Genomic DNA, 6,000 nt, shown 5'->3' with positions numbered 1-6,000 from the left:
GTTGGTTTTCTGTGGCTATGAGAAACACCAAAGGCAACTTGAGGAGGAAAGGGTTTATTTTGGTTTAGAGTTCCACACTACACTTTATCACCAAGGGAAGTCAGGGCAGGAACTCAAATAGAAACCTGGAGGCAGGAACCGAAGCAAAAGCCATGGAGCATAGCCCAAGCTCACCTGCCTAGGGATGGTACTGCCCACAGTGGGCTGGACTACCTATATCAAGTAACAGTTAAGAAAATGCCTCACAAACACAGCCATAGGCTGATCTGATTGAGTTAACTCTTCAGTTGAGGTCCCCACTTCTTTGGTGACTATATGCTTTTATAGGGTTGACATGTGACGCTGACTATGACAAGAATTATGCACGAATTTATTGACTAAGGTTTTTGTCCTGCCCAGTTCACGCAGTTATTAGGTCCCAAAGAAACCACACAGAGGTCTACATTAGTTATAAACTGATCAGCCCATTAGATCAGGTTTCTTATTAGCTCTTATATCTTATATTAGCCCATTATTCTTGTCTTGATTAGCCACGTGTCTCGGTACCTTATTCGGCGAAGCAGTCACATCTTGCTTCTTCTGTGGCTGGGTCATGACTGCGAACTAGGACTTTTTTCTTCCCAGAATTCCTTTGTTCTCATTGATCTGCTTCTACTTCCTGTCTGCTTGTCCTGCCTATACTTCTTGCATGGCTACTGGCCAATCAACATTTTATTAAAATACAATTGACAGGGTACAAACCATTGTTCCCACAGGACCAATGTTGTCTATAGGTGGCCATTCTATTTGACTGCTCTAGGTTTCAGCACTTGTGGGCCAGCTGCTGGGTTTTCTTTCTGTACCTCTGAGTCAGCTATTGTAAGAGTCAGCAGGGACTCTTCAAACACGGATCAGTGTGGCTCAAAGTTCATGCTTTCCTTGATAGTGGCTGCAGAGTGAGATTGAACCTGAAAGACTCCTTTATGCAATGAATTCTGTTATACTGAAGATTCAGGTCTTAATAATAAAAGCAAGTAAAGTCAGCCATGATGGCACATATCTGCAGTTCCACCACTTGGGAGATTGAGGCAGGAGGATAATGAGTTTGAGACCATGTAGAGACACTTCCTTTAGAGAGAGAGAGAGAGAGAGAGAGAGAGAGAGAGAGAGAGAGAGAGAGAGAGAAACCCAAGAAACAACAAGCAATAAGGGCAGGGAGATTGGTCCGGTGTGAGAGTGCCAACTGAACAAGACAATGAAGCTGCTCCCATGAGCTCTTAGCAACATGGCTGCCTGTGCAAGACCTACAAAGACCACACCAACTAAGATTCAAACATGAATGGAAGAAAATTTCACAAGTTTCCACCCTTAGATGGAGAGCTATGGGCAGCCAAGGGATGCTGAGGGAGAGAGAATCAGTTCGCTCTTTTTTGTTTATTCAAGAATGAGAGCCCAATTCTAAGGAATCAGCCCTAAACAGATGCAAATGAGGGCTATATTTCTTGGACTCAGCAGTTAGTGCATGCGTGTGAATGTATGTACATGTCTCTGTGTGTGTGTGTGTGTGTGTGTGTGTGTGTGTGTGTGTGTGTGTAAAATTATAGAAGAACAGGTCATGAATTTGAAATAGGATCGTTGGGAGGACCCAGAAAGAGTTGGAGAGAAAAGAGGGGGAATAGAAATGATGGAAACACAGTGTATTCACATATGAAATTCTCAAACAAAAAATAAATAATAGAAGAAGAGAATAGAAACTAAAAGAAGGAAGCAGTAATTCAATAGTCCAGGCTCTGCTATAGGTAAACTATTATGCAATTACTTATTTTTTTTCTACTTCAATTTTCCATCCATAAAATGGGGGCAATCATAGCATCTTCTCATAAAATTACTAGGATTAAATGGCTTGATCTTTATAAAGCACTTGAAACAGTGCCTCATGTATAATGATGGTCACTTTTCTTTCTTTTATAGGAGATGAATGATTGTGAGTTGTGTCCTGGACACTCCCCTGCTGTAGTTATACCTAAGAGCAAGATCTCAACCCCCTCCTCTTGTTAAGTTGTTATCTATTAAATCTCAGCTACACTGCACAGAATCAGATGGAAAGAGGTTTCTGAGAAAGTGAGGAACACATGCAAACTTAAAACAACAATGACAAAAAGCCTTGAACAAAGGGAGAAAGGCATCCATGTTTTTGAGGTTAGCTGTATTTGTGAATAATAAATTTAAATGAGTAGAACTCATCAGACACAGACTCAATAGAGCACATGGGATGGAGAACACCTGAAATAAGAGGGGCAGGTTTCTAATAGACTCACCCACAATGCTGAGTGTGAGAACCAGACCTGAATATCCTAACACAGGATCTCAGAGCTGGGAAGGCGGGGCTGTGACCATGCCAATGGAAGAGTCCACTCTACCCTTGATAATCTCATTTTCTTCACTGTGGGGCCAACCCTTGTGTTTCCAAACCCATGCTCTTAATCAGCATTGCCCATGGTAGAAAGAAAATCTAAGATTTCAAGTCACAAGATAGTGAAGGCCTAATTGGTTAAACATCTATAAAGGGTTTCCATTGTTCTGCACATCTGTGAGTGGGTCTCTTCTCACCTGGGATGCTACTTGGTCTGGAAAAGCATCAGGCGAAGAGAAAGAAATGCTGAGAATCTGCCTATTCCTTTACTGTGTTAGGGCCTGGCCATGTGAGGGAAAATGACAGTGAACCACAGGAAGTCCCCGGGGCCATCTTCCCATATGAACTGTGTCACAGGGTAAGTCCTGGAGCTGAGCCCATGGAGGAAGGTTTCCAAATTCACTTGCTGTCCTAAAACTCAGGCAGGGGTCATTACGATTGTCTTGGCAGCCGAAGGGCTCTATGACACAAAAGTGGGACATAGTAACTGCCTGACACAGGACAAGAGCCCAGAGACACAATAATGTACAAAATGTCTTATCTACAGGGGTCACTGGGGGGAAATCAAAAGCAGGATGGGGCAAGGCTCCCATGTGAACTCAGCTTACAGACAATGAGCGTTTGCTTCGAGGAACCAAGGAGACACTTGTCCTTTGGTGTCAGGAAGAAAAGTAAGGAGACAGAAAATTGAAAAGTGAGTCACAGCGGATGACAGTCTAGGACTTGCTCTAGTTTGTTCTGTGAACTCTATTTCAAGACTGCGACAGACCTCTCTCTTTACTGTTCTGCTTAGTGACCGCGGTGTCCCCAAATTGTAGGTGTTATTTCCTGTCGTGCCAACGACACAAGGATGAAACCCAAGGCTGCCCATCTTTGTAACCTCTCTCCACCTTAGCCCCAGAGCTAGGCTTCTGAAAGATCTCAGAGAAACTTCCCGTTATCACCACTGGTGCTGACAACTACAGCCATGACCCTCTAATTAACGTTCTTCTACTTCCTGAGAAGTGACCTGAGCATTTATTTCCTTTGCTCTGGCCACTTACAAACAAAGCCAGGCTGCTGGTAACAGCTCATCAGCTCTTCTGGGAGATAGATAAAGCCTGGGGGATGAAGGAAGATTCTAGAATTAAAGGACCGAGACCACTGCCTTTCAGGATGCTGACTGGCTGGAGAGTGTTCTTCACCTAAATCATAGTTCTGGCAGCCTGGTAGGATTTTCAAAGAAGGAACACAATGGGTTAAACAACTGACTTTCATTTCAAAAAGAGGCATTCTGTTTCAAAGTGTTACCTAAGTGCTATCTAAGATGTGGTAAGCCAAGATGTAAAATTTCACCCAAAGCCTTGTGTGCTGAACTACCCAGCCCACTCCCCCACTCCCTTCACACCTGGCCAGTAGTCCCTCTAGAATGTCGCCTCCATTTCTAGTTTATTGTTACCATTGTCAGCTCTATCTCTCTCTCTCTTCTAAAGATGAAGAAATCCAACTGCAGACAAAATTCTTTAATAATATGGCCATCCTTTAGTATCCATGAGACATTGGTTTTGAGCTGAATACCTGCTTCTCTCTCTCTCTCTCTCTCTCTCTCTCTCTCTCTCTCTCTCTCTCTGTGTGTGTGTGTGTGTGTGTGTGTGTGTGTGTTGGGGGTTTTCAGGTCCCTAAGAGGATGTGTAGAGAGTGGGGGGGGGGGGTTGGGGAACACTGACAAGTCTGAGGGAAAATTGGGATGACTGGCAGCTCATTTACTGAAAAAAAATACACCTTTCATATTCTATAGTTGCTCATTGGATTAAATAGGAGACAAGGAGTGTGTGAGCTGGGGTGTGGCCTGAGATCAGAGGTTGAGGAACCTAGCTTTGACCTTGACAATAGGCACCAGTCACACACTAATGAAGGGCCACAAGTTCTTCTCGCCAGAGATTAGAAGAGTAACTTCCACCTTAGCAAGCAAGAACTTTCTTCCAGCTCCTGAAGCAATGAGGACCCTTATCCTAATGCCTGACCTTGGGAAAAGAATTTCTGGGAGCAAACACTCCACTATAATTTAAGAGTAATTTTTATTCCTCAAGGGGATAAGCACTGAGCTGTACCCTAACTGTGTCCCTTTGTGTCTTAATCTTACTACACGGGCTTGTTCCCCTCACACGCTCTGGAAGGGAGGGGTTGATGTCTTACCCTTTTCCCAGTTACCATATCATTCTAATTTCTCAACCATACTAACTGAACTCTTGTCCTTACGGCCTCAGGCTCTGGGTCTGTATTGTAGGCATTTCATTCCTGGGATCAGGTATAGCTATAGCTAATACATCTCTAACCTTCCTGTTCTTCGATAATTAGGCACAATGTGATTCCTCGTTCCTTGGTGGCGGGGATTTTTTTTCCAAAGAATTGTTTTGTTTAGGGAGGCTACATTGTACACATTTTCACCCTTTGCCAAAGCCCACACAAAATTTCCCAAAGGGAAAAGCATTAACTGTGAGAGTCATTAAGAGCAAAAGTTAAAAGATGCTGCAGAAGTATGGTCTGCAATGTCCAAATGCTGGACCTTTATCAAGCAGCAACGGTTGTCATGCAGTCCACACCGTTTTGGACCCTCTGTAGATACTCAGATCTACAATTTGCATAATAAAAAGTTCAAACTCTTTATATAGAGTCATATAGTACTTGCACATAACCTACATACACCCTTCTGCATACCATAAACCATCTCCAGATGGTTCTAATGCCTAATATAATATGCAATGTACATACATAGCTATGAGACTACAAAGTTTGAGCAATAGCACAAGAAAAAAATACTCTCTGTGTGATCAGTACAAATGCAATCTTTTGAATATTTCTGACCCATAGTTGGGAGAATTTCTAGGAGTAGAGCCTAAAGTTATGGAAGGCCGACTGTATGCATTAATATAATAATGTTTTATTTACAAAGGAATAACCCAGTTTGCGATCAACTGGCTAACATAGTCCTTGGGACTTTTGAGGGGTCTTTCCCAACATCATCATTCTGAAGGAGGATAGGGGTAAATGGACTGGAACTTCTGAGTCTACTTGTCTCTTGCTCTAACAAAAAACATTAGAGGCTGGAGACCTGGCTCAAGAGGTAAGAGCACTGACTGTTCTTCCAGAGGACCAGGATTCAATACCAGCATCTGCATGGCAGCTCACAACTATCTGTATCTCCAAGATCTGATGCTCTCCCAGAGATATACATGCAGGCAAAACACCAATGCACTAAAAAAATTTAAAAAATAATAATAATTTTAAAAAACATGGAACATTAAACTTTTCTGAAATTAGATCTCTAACTGCAAACAGACTTGGGAGCTCTCCTGAGAGAAAAAAATCTTGGCCTTTAATGGGAAAAATGTTAATTGGATGTGTCTGAAGATGTTGTTCTCCAGTGTGGGACCAGCTGCAATCCTCTGTGCTATAATGTCTATACAGAAACTCCCTGGGAGAGAAACACCAGCTTACTCTACCATCCATGAATATCGGGTACATAGAAGGGGGGATGTGCTTCCTGGTTTCCTTCAGCTACCTGCATTCTCTACACTACCCTTCCTTCCTTCTGTTGGTCACATCTTCTAGTTCCACATGTGACTCTC

The sequence above is a fragment of the Myodes glareolus genome, chromosome 2 (assembly GCF_982192425.1).
Source record: "Myodes glareolus chromosome 2, mMyoGla1.1, whole genome shotgun sequence".
In the NCBI taxonomy this organism is placed as follows: Eukaryota; Metazoa; Chordata; class Mammalia; order Rodentia; family Cricetidae; genus Myodes; species Myodes glareolus.
The sequence above is the reverse complement of the archived record's forward strand: the minus strand, read 5'-3'. Positions refer to the sequence as shown.